The sequence below is a fragment of the Aquila chrysaetos genome, chromosome 16 (genome assembly GCF_900496995.4).
Source record: "Aquila chrysaetos chrysaetos chromosome 16, bAquChr1.4, whole genome shotgun sequence".
Lineage (NCBI taxonomy): Eukaryota > Metazoa > Chordata > Aves > Accipitriformes > Accipitridae > Aquila > Aquila chrysaetos.
In genome coordinates this window covers 3,931,761-3,949,532 of record NC_044019.1, presented here as the reverse complement: position 1 = coordinate 3,949,532, position 17,772 = coordinate 3,931,761, and the positions used below count along the sequence as shown (strand labels likewise).

General features: G+C 52.3%; 1 protein-coding gene across 1 annotated transcript in view; it reads left to right on the top strand.

Annotated features, from left to right (window-relative positions):
- The window catches only part of RUNX3 (RUNX family transcription factor 3), a 60,735-nt gene that overhangs the window by 26,312 nt on the left and 16,651 nt on the right, over positions 1 to 17,772 (top strand). The gene's annotated exons all lie outside the window — the stretch shown is intronic.

Genomic DNA, 17,772 nt, shown 5'->3' with positions numbered 1-17,772 from the left:
CAGCAAAAATACAAAGGACTCAAATCTGGCGGCGTGCAGGGCGTTTCTGGCGGGGGGGGGGTGGGTTACAAAGCCAGAGATGCTGTGCCTGACTTCGGAGGCTGACTTGCTGATTATTAAACCAAAAATGTTTGCAGGTTTCCTCCACACCGTGCTTGTATTTGCCTGTCTGTCCGCACGGGCCCAGGAGAGCTCGGCGAGCACCTTCCCCTTTTGGTTAGCGGTGGTTTCGCTTTCGGGTTGTCAAAGGCTCCGGCTGGCAGCGCCCGCGGCCGGGGGCTGCGTTGCTTGAGAAAACCAAAGAGACAATTCAACCGCAGAAACATCTTTCTGTTTTGATCGGGTAGGCTCTCCTGGGTGCAGGATGGTGCCTTTTGGTTGAGAGTGGCTCTTGGCAAAGGCGGCTGCGAATCGCCCTCGTTGGGTTGGTTTTCGGCGTCGGGCCGGTTTGAGCTCACTTTGGCATCTCCTGTGATGCGAGGAGCGCGGGGAAATGCTCCGGTGCCGTCAGCTGGAGGAGTTTCCTCTTTCCATGAGTGTTATTTGCTCTGTTGGACCCCCTGTGCGGTGGGACCTTGTCCCCGGGGCCTCCGTCTCCAGCTTTTTGCTCTGCCTTCGCCTTCCTGCTCGCTCAACACCACCCCGGGGACTATAAAGCAGAGTTTGTTCCCTTCGCGTGTAAAGCTGTCGGTGCCCAAATTGAGGGGAAACGGTTTGATCCTTCTAAATATGCTTTAGAAAATATTTTCTGTTGATGCTGTCGTTGGGCCATCGGTGCCCCTTGATGTCAGGCCAGGTGGAGGCTGTTACCTCGGCGAAGGGAGTTTATTTGCATCGGGGTTCGTTGGATTTTCTTCCCCCTTGATTTTTGTTTTGGAATGCGAGCGGCTTTACAGGAGCCTGTCGAGCTGCCGGGCTGGATTTGCAAAGCCGGCATCCAGGCGATGCAACGCTCTTGGTTTTTCTTTTAAGCCGGAAACACAAGGCAGGTCCCTGTTGTGGGGCTGGGGTGGCGAACAAACTGGGTCGTGGTGGGTGCTGCAGCCACTGGGAACGGGCTCAGCCCGGGGCTGGGAGGGGAAAGCAGGCAGGGGTTAGGCAGGGAATTTCACAACTCTTCCAGGTCAGGAATAGAAACCAGGTCTCCTGACTCCTGGCTCAGCCCCTTATCTGCTGCATCAGATCGCCTTTCTAATAATAATAATAATAATCAGGAATACATAAATAATAATAAAAGGCAAGATAGTTACTACTCTTAGCGTTTGGTTTGCTCTGACTTCACCGATAGCCACCGCTCGCCAAACCCCTGCTGATTCATACCCGCTCCTCCTGAATTTCAACAGCTCGGCCCATCGCTCCCGATCTTTAATTTAAATTTTCTGATATGGAGACGAAGGCTTCGTAGCCAGGCGGGGAGCTGGGGGGCTGAGCCGTAGGCGTGCTCGCCCTGCGATGTTTGGGTTGGGGCCGTGCCTTCGTTTGGCATAATTAGGCAAAACTGGAGGATGGAGCGGCTTGCCCTGGCTCTGGCTTGGTGTGCCCGAGGGATGCCCTCCCTGGGACGCCGTCCTGGGCTGCAAGGTCAGCAGTTTTCTCCTTGGTTTGGGTTTTGGTTTGTTTTTTTTTCTGATTTGTGGACCTCAAAATGTTTGCGCAGGAGGTGTAGGCTCCTTAAGGAAGTCTGCGTGGCGTTTATTTGCTGCTTACGCCTTTGCCTTGTGTGGACCCCAAACGTCGATCTCTCCCTCCAAGCCCTGCACCTCCACAGCCCATAAATTGCTGAGAGAAGGAGTTTAGACCCAAGTTGTGTTTTTGGGGAATTTTTTCAGATGATCATGGATTTTTTGGCAGTAAAGGTTATATTTTGAATCCCAGTTTGACCCTGGGGCTTAAATTCATGATTGATGAAAATCCAGTGTCTTGCACTGGAAGAAAAAAAAAAAAACCCAACCCTCTTTTTTGCCACACTTTGGTTTGCATTTTCTAATGAAGATGAAATTTAAAAAAAATACTTAAATAACGCCCTTCGCCCTTCCCTCCCTGCAGTTGTCTGCAGAAACCCTCGGTGTGGAAATGCCAGCTGTAAAATGATCTGGGCTCGCTTGTGGAAACCCAACGTGGTTTTCCTGGTTAACCTGCCACTGGGTGGCTCTCCGGCATAGCACCCCTCGGTGTACCGGCACCCGCCGGGCTCACCGGCCGGCAACCGGAGCCGGTAAAGCTCCTGTAATAACCACCTTTGGCCAAACACGATGGCTCGCGCTGTCTTGGCTTTGGGAGGTGAGAGTTGCCAGCAGGAATTGCAATTTTTTTGTGTACGTATATGTATTATATACACTTTTAAACATATATATATGTAAATACATACGTGTGTGTATATATGTGTGTGTGCGTAAAAATATAAGGGTTTTTTTTCCCCTTCTTGGCTGCAGTGTTGCAAATGAGTGGGACATGGTGTGTGTTGGCTCCTGTTGTGCAGGATCAGCGCTGGCCGGGGCTGGAGGCTGGATGTGGGGCTGGTGCGAGCGGGCAGAAAAGCACCCTTAATGTGGAAAGAATTGGCCATTTGTCTTGGTATCCTGGGAAAGCCCTGGGCATCGTCTTCTCAGATGCGGCGAAATTCCTCCAGCAAACGTTCTCGTGGGGTTTTTGGGCCAGAAACGCGGCTGGGCTCCATGCCCCACCTCTGAGCATGCCATTCATCTTCCACCCCTGTCCCATCGCTTCATCTCAGCCCTTGAGCAAGTCTTTTAACTAAAGCTGCGCCCAGAAAAACTTCTGAGGAGTTTGAAATCGAGTCGAGATGGGCGAGAAATTGCAGGGAAGCGGGTGACAGTCGGAGCCCCTCGCGGGGCCGGGGGCTAAAGCCTGGCTGGGGGGACCGGGAGAGCCGGACCACGGTGTTGAAGACACCCAAGCGTTCTCGTTTGAAGGACCCACAGCCAAGCGAGGAACAACGCCAAGGCGTGTGTGGGGCTGATAACAGCGGTGGCTTTGGCCGAGCCACCGTCTCGGCAGCTCCGCCGCGGTCCCTGAGCATCCCCTGCAAGCCATCCCGCTGCTCCCTCCGAGCGCCCCGCTCGCTCCGAGATATTTTTTTTTTTCCTTGCGCTCAGGCTCTTTCTGGGTTAGCTCTGGAGTGAAAAAGGACATTTTTTCAAGTTGACACCTTAGCTCTAAACAAATGGCGCAGCGGGTGCCAAGTGTTGACATACTTTGTACAAACAGGAAGTAATAAAATATTTGAACTTCCTGTGGAATTTCCTTCTTTTTTTTCCCCCTTCTCTGCAGCTCTTTATTTAGCAAGAGCCCAACTCGGCAGAGCTGCAGCCCTGGTGCAAAGCCCTCTCACATCCACAGCTGCTTGCAAAATAATCCACAAGAGGCAGAACATGTTAAAATGAATAGCTGGAAGCTATACAGGGATGTTTAGTCTGTTCCTGGGTAAATGGGAGCATCTCCAGGGCCTCCCCCATCACACCCACCTGCTGGCTGCCTTCCCTTTCCCTTCCCTTTCCTTTCCCTTCCCTTCCCACCGCTCTCACCTCCTCTCTGCTGTCACTTCTGCTCTCCTCCTCCCAGCTCCCCCTTGCAGCACCAGCCCTTCTGCCCATCTCCTGAGAACTCTTGTGCAAAGACTTTTTTTTTTTTTTCCCCTTTAAATGCCTTTTTTCCCCGCTCTTTGACTTTTTTCTTGCTGCCATTCAGTCTTCCTTAACCTCTCTCCCCGCTTTCTAAATCTCCTTTGCCCTTAACCCCTTATTTCTGATTTCCACCCCATCCCTGCTGTCCTGGCCACTGTGTCAAGGAGGAAGGGGAGACCAAGCGGGCTCCATCACCCACCATAACCCTTGTGGGGAAGCACATCTCTACCCAGCCACGCTCACCTAGGGTAAAAACCATCCCTCGGGCTGTGAGGATGCACAGAGCCCCGTGTGCCGGTGCCGGGGATGTGGGAAGGGGTGCAAGGCAGCCGCGCCGGGATGGGCAGAGCCCTCGCCGCTTGCATGGCGAGGGCTTGGACCGCTTTGAGTGTAAAGTTGCTTTCTGAGGTTTAATGCTGCGTAAGTTTGGGTGAATGGAGCTGGTTTTCTTCCCCCCACCTCAGCAAAGGAGGTGAGTAGAGGGAGTGAGGTGCTGGAGCGAGGCAGCATGGACCTCCCTGCTCTTACATTGCAGTTTAATTTTCTCCTATCCTGGGCTAAATGATGAAACGGAGGGTGAGGAAGGGAGGGTTGTAGCTTGGGTTTCCACACCTGAAGAGTGAGGGGCAGTAGGGTCCCCGTGTCCCCCTCTTGTTGCCCGCTCAGCCGCAGCAGCAGTGCGAATGCTGGCGGAGGTGCTGGTGCTGGTTGTTGGTGTCTCCCGCCCTGCTCGTTTTGGGTGCGTGCGTCAGAGATTCGGTGCTTTCGGTCGTGTCCCGGCTTGATGTGACCACAGCGCGTGCCAGGAGCGTGTCCCCATCCTGCAGCGTCTGCTGGCTTGGACCAGGAAAAGGAGGGGGCTTGTGGCTGGGCACCCCCTCGCCAGGCAAGAGCTTTTCATATCCCCTCTCCCTCTTGGCTCTGCAGGGTTTTTCTGGCGGGGGCCCATCCTGCACAGGCACAAATCCCCTCCGTGGCCACTTTTCCTCCCCCAAAAGGCTCCTTCCCTGAGGAGGGAGGGATGGGGCCATGCCGGCAGCGGTGCCAGCCCAGCGCCTGCCGCTCCGGCTCACCCCGAGCACCCGTTCACCCCTCGTGCGGCATGTAGCCAGCGGGCGGAAAGGCTTCTCACCTCCCACGGCACTGAGTTGTTTCCAAGAACCGCCGCTTTTTGCTTTCCTATTTTCGAGATCCTCAGCTGGGTGAGGATTTCCCTCCCCGCCTGCCCCCTCTGCGTGACATCAGCCTGAGCCGCAGCCCGGCCCTGTGCTCTTGGCTGGGAAATGAAGAGTTTGGGATCTGCAGAGGGTGGAAACCCCCTTGTCCGTGCCTGTGCAAGGTGTTAGTGTCATCTGTGTCCCCGAGGTGTTGGCGGTTGGTGGGTGCAAGGCTGCAGCTTGGGTCCTGGCTGCCTTTGAGCACCCTGTGCATTGGGCGCTCTTGGTTTCAAGTATGGGGTAAAAAAAGCAAAAAAACTGCGAGAAAGATTGGCTGTAAAGGGGAAAATCCTATCTGTAAATCCAGCCTGAAGAGGGCTTTCCCACTGTTAATACTGCGGTGGCTGCGGGAGGAGGGTGCCCGTGGCCCCGGGTACCCCCAGCCCCGCTGCAAGAGCATTTCTTCCAGCGGTGCTTGTGCTGCCCAGGTGGCAGCCGGTGAGGAGAAGGGGTTGTATCAGCACTTACTGGGGATGACACATACCTCGCTGTGGCTTCTCTATCCATCTCGAAGCTACGCTGATAAAAGCAGCACCCTGAACCACCCTGTCCTGTGTCGGACCCGCCAGCCCGGACACACCTCGGTACCGCTGCCCACACCCCCGTATCTCACCACCTCCATCTCGGTTCTCATCCCACACCCAGCACCTCGCCAGCCCCGGCTCCCCAAACCCTGGCGCGTCTGCAAACCACCCTGAAAAAGCCTTTCCTGCTTTTTAAAAAAATTATTTAAAGTGCATCTGGATGCATTTTTCTTGAGTTCAGAGGACTGTGGGGTTTTTTTCCCTTTTATTCCTAGTGGATAATGCAGTTTGAGGCTAGGGAGAAAAAGGATGCGCAGGACCGTGCTAGCGAGGCAAGCGATTCCCCCACTACTCCCGCTGTCCCTCACGGCTGTAGGCGAGTCTGAGATTTACTACCAGAAAGAGCAAAACTGACAACCCATTTTACTCAGGGAAGGGAAAAGAGGTGCAATATTCCACCCTGTTAATCAGAATAAGCTCTGCGGACACCCCAATATGACGCCAACAACTAGAAATCACCAGGCATCCCCTAGAAGACGGTGCTGCCCTAATTTGAGCCTCCCATCCTGCCCAGTATAACCAGCAGATTTTGGACAGAGCGGTGCGAGGCTGAGCGCTTGGGTTTTGCATTTGCCGTGGGCTGCGTTGGGAAGCTCCAGTGCTTTAACTGGGATGGTTGCACGCGTGGAGTCGGTCCCTCCCCGCCGCCCTCTCTGCTCGGCACCGGGCTCGACCCCCAAACCAGCTCCGCTCCCCCCGAAGCACGGCGGGGATGTGTTTATTTGAAGGCGAAGGCAGCTTGCCCAGAGCCGAGGCCGTGCCGTGGCTGGGTGAGGCCGAAGAGCTGAGTCAGCCCCTCCGCGCTCGCTGGCAGCGGGGCTCGGATTTGGGGGGTTTCGGTGGTGGGGGCTTCCCTGTGGCGTGACCTTCCAGGCTCCTGTTTGTTTTTCCTGGGGTACAGCAGCCCTGTGCAAACTTGATTCCTTTAGCAGTATCATATTTTCATGCCTTAATGGCTTAAATGCCATCCAAAGTACAAAATGATGTGTTTAATATATCGCAGAGTTAGTTATTTCCTTGCTAACTTTTGGGTTGTAATGTCTTTAAAAGCATTGATGGTTTCTGGTGAGATTTCTGACTCCTTGGTAATTGCTTGTAACAAAGAGCATCTCTTTAGGGCTTCCCTCACCTGCACCATTTTGGGGGAAAAAAGAGAGAAAGACGAAGCAGAAATGTTCCCATTACATTTTCGCTCTCGGGGAGCGGGGCAGATGCTGGGAACCCCACGGCAAAGCTGCCGTTTGCCACCCAGCCCAGTGGGGATTTTAGCCGCCCCGTCTTGGGATGCTTGGATCTGTGCTGCAGGGGAATTTGTGTAAATCCACACCGTGCTTCCTCCACATGGGGGAAAAAAAAAAAGGTTGTCTCATGGTTTTGTTATGATTCGAAGCAACTTTGAGAGGAGACGGGGACCTGGAAGAGCTCTGCAGGGCTCAGGGACGGTTGGGGCGATGCATCGTGGCCCTCTGGGATGGCAGCTCCGTGAATCTGGATGGTGAGATAAAATCTGTAGCTCTCCCGTTCCCGGGACATGGGGCAATCGGGATCTACGGAGCGGCAGACACGGGTGCGGGTCAGCGAGGGCCAGCCTAAAATAGCTGAGGATGAAGAAGAGGGAGTGGGGCAGTCGCATGGGGTTACAGGCTGGGAGCCAAAGAGGAGCAAGGGCAAAATGATCTCCTATTGCCGTATTCTTATGGGCAATTTTGGGACCCCACGGTCTGCAGCGTGCCCGGGGCAATGACACCCCGTTTCCTGCGCCTTTTACCCTCGGAGATTTGATATGGCTTTGGCAAGTGCTTGGAGAAGAGATAATAAATTATTAGAGGGTCTTGCGCTTCTCAGAAGCTCAAATAGAGACCCAGGACGGGGGCTGCGTTGTGCCAGTATTGTACGATTTCAGATCTTTATCTTGGCAAAAAGGCTTCCTTGTGGGGATGCGTAAAACTTGAACTTGAGATGTTTCTGTAATTAAAAGCAGGCTCAGTGCTGAAGTGCTCCCGTGGGGTGATAGTTTTGGGTATTATTAGGGTCTTTTGTGTTATTCCCCTGCTTGTCCTTAGCTAGATATAAATACACAGACATTTCCCAGTTTGTCCGGGAATTAGGAAAAAAAAAAAAAGGGAAATGGCAAAGAAAAAGGAAAAATAAGGAGAGAAAAAAAAAAAAGACAACTAAATCAATCAAACCAACAAAATCATTTAAATAAATAAGTGACCTCACCACTTCCTGGACAGTTATTTGTCGATATAAAATTGCTATAATTTGTTCTAATTTAAAATGCGGTGCTTAAAATACACTGATTTCCCACTTCTCGAGACCTGTCCCCTTCCCTGGGGAGGAAGAGGAGGAAATCCTGAGTGACACTTTCTCACTTCCCTATTAACTCTCTGCTCTGGATGAGCTGCAGCCGTTTGAGACGGAGGTTTAAAGAAACCCTGCGGGCTCCCTACGACCGCCCGGGCGCTTCGGCATCGCTCTTGCTGGTGGGGGACCTGCCGTGGTGCTTCCCTGCAGTGGCCCCTGGGCATGGGGGGAGATGATGCTGCCCAGGGACATCAGGCTAATCCCAGCCGCGCTCCAGCCTCCGGTTTTGCCGGTCGGAGCCTGTGCAGAGCTCGTGGGTCTTTGCTTCTCCGCGCGCTGATCCAGCCCCGCAGAGGGCCCTACCTGGGGGAGGAAAAGGGCTGTGGATGGGACGTAGGCTTTTTGGGGTGTCCTGAAACCAAGCAGGCATGGGATATCCTCTGTGGGAATGCAAGGTATTTTAATATTTTAGTTTTATTGGTGTTTTCTCTGCCGTCCCTCCAGCTGCTGTTGGGTTTGTTGGTGCCTGGGTCAGGGCACTTGCACGGACGGTGCCCGAGAGCCCCGACCGCCCCGTGCCTCTGGCACGGAAACCATTCAGCTCCATCCCACCCTTCCCTGTCCCGTTTGCTCTTTGGATGAAGACAAATGAAAAGCAAACCCTGGCCGGGTCGAGGGGCTGGGAGGATGGCACAGCATCGGGTCCATCCCTGCACACCCCACCAGGCAGCTCGAGTGGGGCACGACGCCCGCTCTCGCCCTCCATCTGCCAGATCCCTTAAAAACCTCCCTAACACCCCGTTAACCGCGGCCTTTGCAGCGAGCGGCCGGGCAGGAGGCAAAAGATGAGGTTGAACCCGCATCTCTCGGAGCGTGGAGGAGACCCGCGGGTGGTGGGGCAGCAGCCGGCCCCGGGCTGGGGAGGGATAAGGAGACGCCGGCGCGAGGCTCGGGGCTCCCGAGTTCACGCGGGAGCCCTTGCAAATCGGTACTTGCTGCGAAGGAGGGTTTCTCTGTTTGTATTCCCATCGCTAATGTGTTTTGATCCCAGCGGGGAAATTTGCACCCTTTGGTATCTGCCGAGACCGTCCAGGGCATTGTTTTCTTGCAGAGGCAGTTCAGACCGCTGTTGATACATGCATGGCAAGCAATTATGTTAAACTACCTCCTCCTCTAATTTCTTATAGGCACTGCTATCCAGTTAACCCCTTCGGGCTTCAACCCCACAAAGACAAGGCGAGGGGGAATCGGAGCTCAGCTCTGGGGCAAGCGGATAAAAATCCCTCCAGGAGAAAAGCAGCCCGGCATTGGGTTTCTGTGGGTCGGGCTGTGCAAGACCCCCAGCCCCGTGTGGGACCCGCTCGCCCCTCGGCAGGGCACGGGGACGCCCCGGGGGACACCGGGGTGCTGGGGGCTTGCAGAGCGTTCCCTGGGGAGAGCGAAGCGGGGACAAAGGTTGCCCGACCGTGCTCAAAGCAATGGGTTTGCATCGCCTGGGCCTTTGGTGCTACAGCTCGAGGGCGTAATCCCGGCCTCAAAAGAAGTATTAATAGAGCAACTCAAATTATATGGGCTCCAGTAAATTCACTCCTCTAATTATTTTATTTGCTGCTTATAGTAAATTCCACCTCTCCTTTTATAATCACCAGGCGCATAATAACTTCAAAATCATTTCACTTAAAAATGACCAATATTTTCTAAGCAAAGCAGTATTGGGAGTCAGAACAGGGAAATTATTTTTGCTTGCATTGTACAAAGAAATCTTTGTTGAAATTGGTTGCAACACCTTCTGCTTTTGAAAGCTTCAGGAAAACCCCAGGGCACGATTCTCAGCTGGGGTGGAAGAGACATACCTGGTCCTGCTCTGGCTTTGAAAATAAATCAGGATCAGAGAAGCAGGCACTGAGAGTGTATTTGGAAGAGATTAAACCAGAGCAAAAGGATCCTCTGGTGGACGGAGGATGTTTGGAGAATTAAGTTTCATTGAAGGCTTCTTCCAGAAGGATGTCGGCGGTGTTTCGATGCCGGGTGCGGAGGCGAGTTGTTCCAGGTGCCGTACAAATAAATAGCAAAAGAAATTCCTGCTGGGTCCAGCGGTGCGGCCCAAAGGCAGCTGTGCAAAGGGACGTGTGGGCTGGGCTGGGACGCAGGTGAGGGCACATGCTGGCACTAAAAAAGGAGTATTTGCGAGCGTTGTGGCAAGGATGTTGGTGAGCTTCACTCCTTCGCAAAGGGGCAGTGTTTTGCCCTGTGCCTCAGTTTACCCATTTGTAAAGCAGATCTAATAACCTGGTGGGCAGCAGGTGATGCGGGAGCGTTGCACATGTGTGGAGGCTGTCGTCGGCGAGGATTTATCATGCCGTAGCTGGGACTGCATGTTGCAGGGTTATTAACGCAATGTGGCCCCGTTTCCCTCGGGCAGGATTTGCAAGCTTGAGGACAATGCAAAGGGTCACAGATTGGAAAAGAGAGAAAAAAAAAAAAAGTAGTCAGTGCTAAAAGGCAAGTTTCATTTCAGGGAAGACAACAGCTAAAGGACCAGAACTATCAAACAAAACCACAAGATCACATCAGATGTTAGGGCAGGACATGTCTCGTTTCTCCCTCTCGAAAGGCCTTATCAGCGCAACCAATCACTTTAATGATGTGGCAGAGGGAGGAAGAGGATTTGACTCAAAGTGAGATGAAATTTAGTTCCTAAGACCCTTCTCTTCCGCTGCTGGAGACCAGTCACCTGTTCTGCAATCAGCCAGAGATAAATCATATCCTGCAGCGGAAGGTGCTTAGACATGATTTTGCATTATTTTATCTTACTCTTTCCAGTGAATCTACGTGCTGTAGTGGGACAGGGGGAGAGAGGGGAGGAAGAAGAGGGACCCAGCAAGCAGAGAGCATCCCCGGTGCCCATCTCAACCTCCGAGCCCTTGCACCGAGGACGACGGCAGCGGGAAGGCGCTGAGCAGCCGAGCCCCGTGGTGCTGTGCTGGAGGTTCCCAGCCAAGCACGTCCTGAAACCGGGTGCAGGAGCCGGCAGCAGCTCAGCAGCCCCACGCTGCCCGCAGCCACGGAGCCTGGTGTAGCCTGTGCACAGCTCTGCTTTTTTGGCTTTGGAGGAGCAGCGTGGCAGAGAGGATTAAGGGTGCTGTGCAGGTCGCGTTGCTGTGGGGCTCTTGCTTATAGCGTTGCGCTGTGTGTGCTGGCAAAGCTCGGCAGGAGCTGTAATTATCCAACATACCAGCCAGTCTCTGGAGATGGAGCTTGGAGCTTAGTCCTGGGATCGGGGGATATTAACATTCAAATGTCAGGGATCAGCTCCAGCTCTGTCCTAGGGCAAAGGGGAAAGCCAGCGCTCAGCATCCTCAAACCTTGGGAAAGTTTGGGTCTGATCTGGGTTGCGCTGTGTTACTGAAAGCACAGGACCGCCTGGCAAAATGCTGCTATATCCAGTTGGCTGCTGCGTGGCCCTGCAGCGTCAGATACATCTCGTATCCATTAGCTGTACCGCGGCACATTCCTTGCACAGGTCTGAACCCAGCAGATGGTCCTCCCCATCCTGGGCAGAGTATCCTTAACCAGTGTCACCCAAAGGAATTTGATGTGCTTGCCCTAATGGAACAGGTTATTAACTGGGAAAAACCAGCTATACTGGTACCACGCAGGTCCCATTTCAAGTTGCTAGATAGCAGGCATTAACTCACTGTAAATTGGCATCACTCCACTGATCTACGTAGTGACAGCTAATATATGCAATTGAAAATCTGATCTCAGACGTGACTGAGGCAATACCAGCTGGATGTACTTGAGATCTGTCTGCTTCCTCCCAAGCACCCAGCTTTGAAATCTTTGAATCAGGGGTTTTGCCTAATTCCTTGAGAACTGGATCACAGCCCATAAATGAATTTTGCCTTCCTGGAAATGGGAGCAACTGCAGAGAACTCAGTGAGGCTGGTGGTTTTTGCACCCTGTTATGAAAGCTGCTGCATTTCCCACAGATGTACACCGATCTGCTAATTTTGTGATACACAGGGTGAAATTTTCACATCTGCAAATCAAAACTTTTAAAACCCACCTAATTCACTCTGCAGTCTCAGAGTCAGATTTTCAGAGGTCTTTAAGGATGGAAGGATGCAGCAGGAAAGCACTTGTGGGGATTTTCAGCAAGGCATGAGTGGGCTAAATGCTTAAACCTGATGAATTTTACCCAGTCTGTTGCCCCCAGCTTTCCCTGTGCTGTGAAATGCTTTAAATATCTTTGCAAATCCAGAAAGATTCAGTCTCCCTGCTGAAACCCTGGGAATGGGGAGCCTCTGTCCTTCAGGGATTTGTGCCGAAGTTGCGTGGAAATTTGGGTGTGATGTTCCTTCTGATTTGAACACGGGCTGTGGCTCTTGCATCCCAGGAGCTTTTGGAAATGCTACCCTAGATTTCTGTTTAAATATCTGAATTAATGCCCTGCTTTGTTTTCCTTCCAGAGGGCTTAGGTTTGGGGTCTCCCAGTGTAATTAAAGGCCACCATAGGATTTGTCAGAAGCTGCCCCACTTGCAAGGCCTCCCATCGCAGGGTGGGCAGGGAGCGAGGGAGAGGCAAAGTCAAGGGACTAACCCATAAGTGAGAAGAGATTAGGGCTTGCAAAGCCAGCTAATCAATACCAGGCTGCCTAGAACGAACATCTCTCCCGCTGCTGGAGCTTCAGACAGTAAAAAACCTACTGTAAATGCAACATATCTCTGTGCTTCCTGCCAGCTGGCCGGGAGCCAGCCTATTTCCTTCAAAAAGAGGGATATTTATTTTCATCCTTTTAGAGGCAGCCAATTCATCTCAGACCACCACCAGCTAAAAAAGCTTTATAAATTAGCAGCCTTTTTTTAAATTCTCTCCCCCACCCCCTTAAATATTATTTTCCTTTCGTTGTTCAAGTCGGTGTAAATCCTCTGCCAGGACATGCGAGCCGAGGCGCATTGCGACACACTCCCCTTTCTCTCCAAGCTGGAGAAAGACAGTAGCGGTAGTGTCTCACGAAAGCCAGAGGAAACCAAAGCAAAGCCTTGCCGTGACTGATTCTCTTTCCAAATGGCGTAAGCAGGCCAACTTCAAACATGTGAATAATGAGTTATCTGTGCTTGACTTTGTTCGGCAGCAGAAGAGACGGTTCCTTCTAACATTTTCCTCCTGTTCCCTCCTGTGAACTTCTGGGCTTCAGCTTTTAGAAGTGGGCTGAAGTAGCATTGGCACTTGCCGGCCGCTGCTGCTCACCGGAGCTCGGTGGAGATCTCCATCATCCTCCATGGAGACGTCATGTTTGAGTCCCTTCCAGCTGCTGGCGCTGCGGGCAGCCCGGCTCCTGTCTCCACACTGTCCTCCCCTCCCTCCTTCACTGGCCATGGGGCTCCACCAAATTCTTCTTGGCCGGGAATTTCCCATGGCAAGTCTCGAGCTGGAGGTGGGTTTCCAGGGAAAATCTGAGGGATGTTCATGTCTTGTGTTATAGGTGTGCAAAGATGAAACCGCCCCAACATCTGCTGTAAGGGACAGGCCTGCTGTTCCCATAACACAGGAGTTTCACATGTGGCTTGTTTCTGGAGCACATGCTGGGACTTGATAGTCTAGCCGAGACTCAGACTGGGAAAAAATTCAACCCTCTGTAGAGGATTGGCGTGTCTCTCTGAAGTACCTATTTTGAGGGCTACAAGAGTGATTTGAAAGGTGTTTTGCGCATTGAGCCGGAGTTTTATCCGCTGCTGATTGCTTTCTTGTGGTCCATTCTCACGGACGTGTAGAGACTAAGCCACTGGGCTGCGTGCAGCATGGCTGCATGGGCTGCTCCTGGTGAGCTCCTTCTCGGCTAAGCTGTGGAGCTTGGCTGTTAGTATTTGAGCAGAGCCTTGGGTGGAGGATGGTGGGAGCTTGCCGGTGGGATGCTTGGAGCCTTGCTTTGAAGGTGGACAAGTGGGAGCATCTGTGGCCGCTGATGGCTCGGCTCGAGCTGCTGCCCCAGCCCATGCTACCGTCTCCTGGTTCTTCTCTCCTCCTCACTGGAGCTAAGGAAATGATCTGCAAATGTGTGTGTTAATGAACATCCCCCCCGCCCCGAGCTGAAACGCTCCGCGTTTCCTTCGCTCCAGCTTGCCGCCAGCGTTTCGCAGCAAGACGCCTGGGGAGGGCCAAGCCACTTCCCACCATCTGCTCTCCCATCCTTTGGTAGCACGGGGCTACGGTGGGGGACGGGGACAAACGTGACACCCAAATCCGAACCCGCCGAGGTTGGAGAGCAGGCTGTGCAGCTCCTTGTCTCTCCCAACTGTAACCCCATCTACATCTAAGCACAGATAAATCAGGGGACCGGGACACCCAGGCACCCCAAAGAGTGTTTTTTTAAATCAAATCTGCCGGCCCTGAGATTTGGTATCACTCAAGCCATGAAGTTCCTGGATCCCCTTTCTACCTTTGATCAACTTTATATTCCGCATCTCAGTAATCTGGGGAAATAAGCTGCTTTTGGTGAACACTGTGGACACCCCCCCGCCACTGCCTGGAAACCCCATCCCAGTCCCAGCTTCGGAAGCCACACCAGGTTGCACACTCCTAGAAGGAAGAGCAGGGTCTGTTTGGTCTTTGAAATGTTTTAATGCAGAAAGCATGTCTTTAAATCATAGCTTTGATGGCCTGAGCTCCAGTGCGGCGCACACTGTTTCGCTGTCTGCATTCCAAGGAAACACCCAAAACTTCCAGTATGCTTCTTATTACTGGCCTAAAGTGTCAAATTCACATCAGCTCTTCCAGCTGGGAAGTGTTCAATGGGATCGTTTGTTTGATATGCTGATACAGATCTTGTTATTGCATCAAGGATCGTAGGTGATCTGTCAATGTTTACATGCTGTCATGTTCAATATCGGAGTTAACTGATTCGGAAACCCGATCCAGCGTTAAAATCTTTGCACTGTTGACAAGAAGTGCCTAAGGTCAGTAGCTGCCATCATTTTATAGTACTAAGGACTGTCATTTCCATAAATATTGACCTGCAAGCCAGTGCTAGCACAGCTGGAAATGCAGTGCAAAATCTCCAACCCAACAGCAGGTTTCGTGCCCCGAAATTCACAGGTCGGGGTGATTAAGACTTCTCAGACAGATTTCTTGGGATGAGGTCTGAAGCTGTTTGAAGTTGATTGAAAATCCGCCTACTGGCTTCGGGAGGCTTTGAGTCAGTCCTTGGGTTAAGCTAGAAACCACCTCCGTCTTCTCTAAGGTATGAGCTATTGTTCACTTGACGGCATTGGTTTCCTCTCCGTGACAGCTGTGGGTAGATGGGGAAGGGCTTTTAATGAAGCCAACCGCTGCAGAAATTAAAAAGCTCAGGTTGTTCTGATGAAAGAAACCCATTAATAGCGATTCTCTCTTGCGTGACAAAGTCTGACGTCCCTAGCTCTAAGTGACAAGCAGCAGGAAGTCCTGGGGAGACAGCCTGTACCAAAGAGGGTTGCCAGTCCAAGGTGGTGGTTTTTAACTCATTCTCTGCCTTGTTTCATATGGTTTAGCGCTGCCAGGTCCCACCCATGGATATGGGGTGGGATACAAACTGGAGAGGGTCTAGAAGAGCCGGGAAGGGTCTTGATCCCACCGCAGCTCTCCTCTGGGCTTTCACTCCTAAATGAGCCCCTGTGTTTGCCTTGACTTATATTTGCATCAAGTTTTCTACTTTCTTTTTATCAGGATAGTTTTAGGGTTTTGGGGGTTTTGCTGGTAATTGCTGGGTCTCCCCACAAACCAGCCCCTTTTAGAGGATGTAAGTACAGCACTGCTATTTACTTGAGGCTTAAAAACCTCACGGGGCTGCGCCCGCGTTCAGACAGCACGGGGACTGGAGCAACCACAGTGCAGCATGATGCAGCCACATGAAGCCCTCGGTTAAGTCGTACAGCTAAATAATCTTTAAAAACATTATCAACATAGAGATCACTTGATTTATTTTTCAGGATTTTCTCCATCACATGCCAGATACTACCACAGGATAGGGTTTCAGCTGAGATAGAAGCAGAGAATTTAATTTCCATTAAATTTCCGTGGAACTTGGTCTTTGAAGTCCTGTTGGCTTCTCTGCTAAGCTCTGCCTGAGAAAACTGGTTAAAGGAAAAACGTAAACCTATTTTTCTTCTTCTGTGCTCAAATGTATATTGCAATAATAAAATGTGGACCAAAACAAGACACCTCACTGCACACGCTTTCCCCCTTGGGGAAAGCACAAATACCATGTGACAGATGCTGCTCATGTCTCCAAAGGCCCTCAGATAACACAGAGATGCCCGAGGTCTAGGGACGCACAGAGATTAGAAGAAATCATTTATGGTGTTGATTTGAGGTTTCCTTGGTTTACTTCACACAGCAGGGAAGATACATTTTCAAAATACCGCTGGGTTTTGCTTTCTGCCGGGAGTTCATCCTTACCGAGTTTTGCTCTCTGGTGTCAGCATGTTTTCGTTCGGTTCGGACTTTACACACCCAGGAGCCTGCAGATTAGAGAGTTTGGGGGGGATGGTAGGGCTCACCTGGATGTGGAGCTCCCAGGGGAGGGTCAAAGCCCCTCAAAAACTGTGGCTGGGGGCAGTTTGCTGTTGGGATACCCATGGAGCACCGTCATGGCAGGGAACTTCGCTGGGAGCGCGAGATCCCCTCCGGAGTCAATGCTTTCCCCTCCCGTCCGAGCCGTCCGGCGTCTCCGCAGACAGCCTGGCAAGTGCAGCCTGAGCTCGACGAGGCAAGCAAATGCGAGATCAGAAGATATCAGACATCAGATTTAAAGAGGGGGAAGTCTGGGGACTTTCTGTGACTTTGCTATAAATTGACACTGAGCTCACGCCACGCAGATGTGAGGGGGGAGGGGAAGGGGGTGCGAGCAAGAGGTGGCTGCGTTTTTCGCCTTTTAAATGCGTCACTTTTCTTCTTAAAAGCCACCGAGAACTGAGCTTGACTTGGTAGATGTTGGGCCGTAGGGCTGGATCTGATAAGGCCCAGCTCTCAGAAGAGCTGCAGAAGGGTTTCCTCCCAGCTTCTCTCCTATCTCCCCGGCGTGCCTGCACACCTCCAGTGCCCCCAAGCTCTGCTCTCGATTATGCCAGGATAAGGCGTTCGCCACCTTGGGAAGGTCCTTTCATGGCAGGTGCAAAGAGCTGGGGGTGTTGCACGGCCGTCTGGCTGCGGCAGGTAAAGAGCAAGGAGAATCCAAGGTCTGAACCTGGCACTGATGTAAAACTGAAGCAGCTCCGGCTTCTTTGGAGTCCCTCCAGCTTTGTGCGGGTGTAACTGAGACTGGAATCCGGCCCAGAGAGAGTGAAGCCGTTCGGCGATGATTAATATAGTAAAATGCGAAAGTTATGTATCAAGTGTATTTCATGCGCCTCTTGCCTCAGGACAATTAACATAAATTTAATAATTATTGCCCTGTGCCAGCAGCTGCTACCTAAGGAGCTGGGAGTGCTTTACAAACGCTCATTAGTTGCTGCCCTGCCTGGGGGAGGTAGGTGAATAGTCTCCCCATTTTACGGGTAGGAAAAGAGGAACAGAAAGAAGCAAAGTGAGATGGCCAAGGTGTGGTACCAGGGCGGGCTGCTCCCATCCCTCCTCCTGCACCTTCTCCAGCCCTGCTTGGCTCTGACCCCGTTGGGTGGGCAGAGCTGGGTCGGGGGCTGGAGTAAGACAAGAGTTTGCTCTCTATGCACTGAGAAAACGCTGTAGAAAACACGTAAAATTCGATATTTCCTTTGCTGGTTCCCCAATCGCCACCCTGCCAGGAGATGGAGTTTCTCCGTCCTTGCACGTGTCTCCCCTCCTCATTCAGAGGGATTGAGGGCTGGTGTAGGCTGGTTGCTCGGGCACGGCACAGGGCATCCTGACCCCGGCACCGCCATCCTGCTCCTTGATCGGATGCTGACTTGCCGGACGATCTGGGGCCTCCCGTGTGGGTCAGTCTGTGTCCCTTTGTCGCGCTTTGTCTGTCTGAACCGCGAGGTCTTCCCGCGTGTGCATGC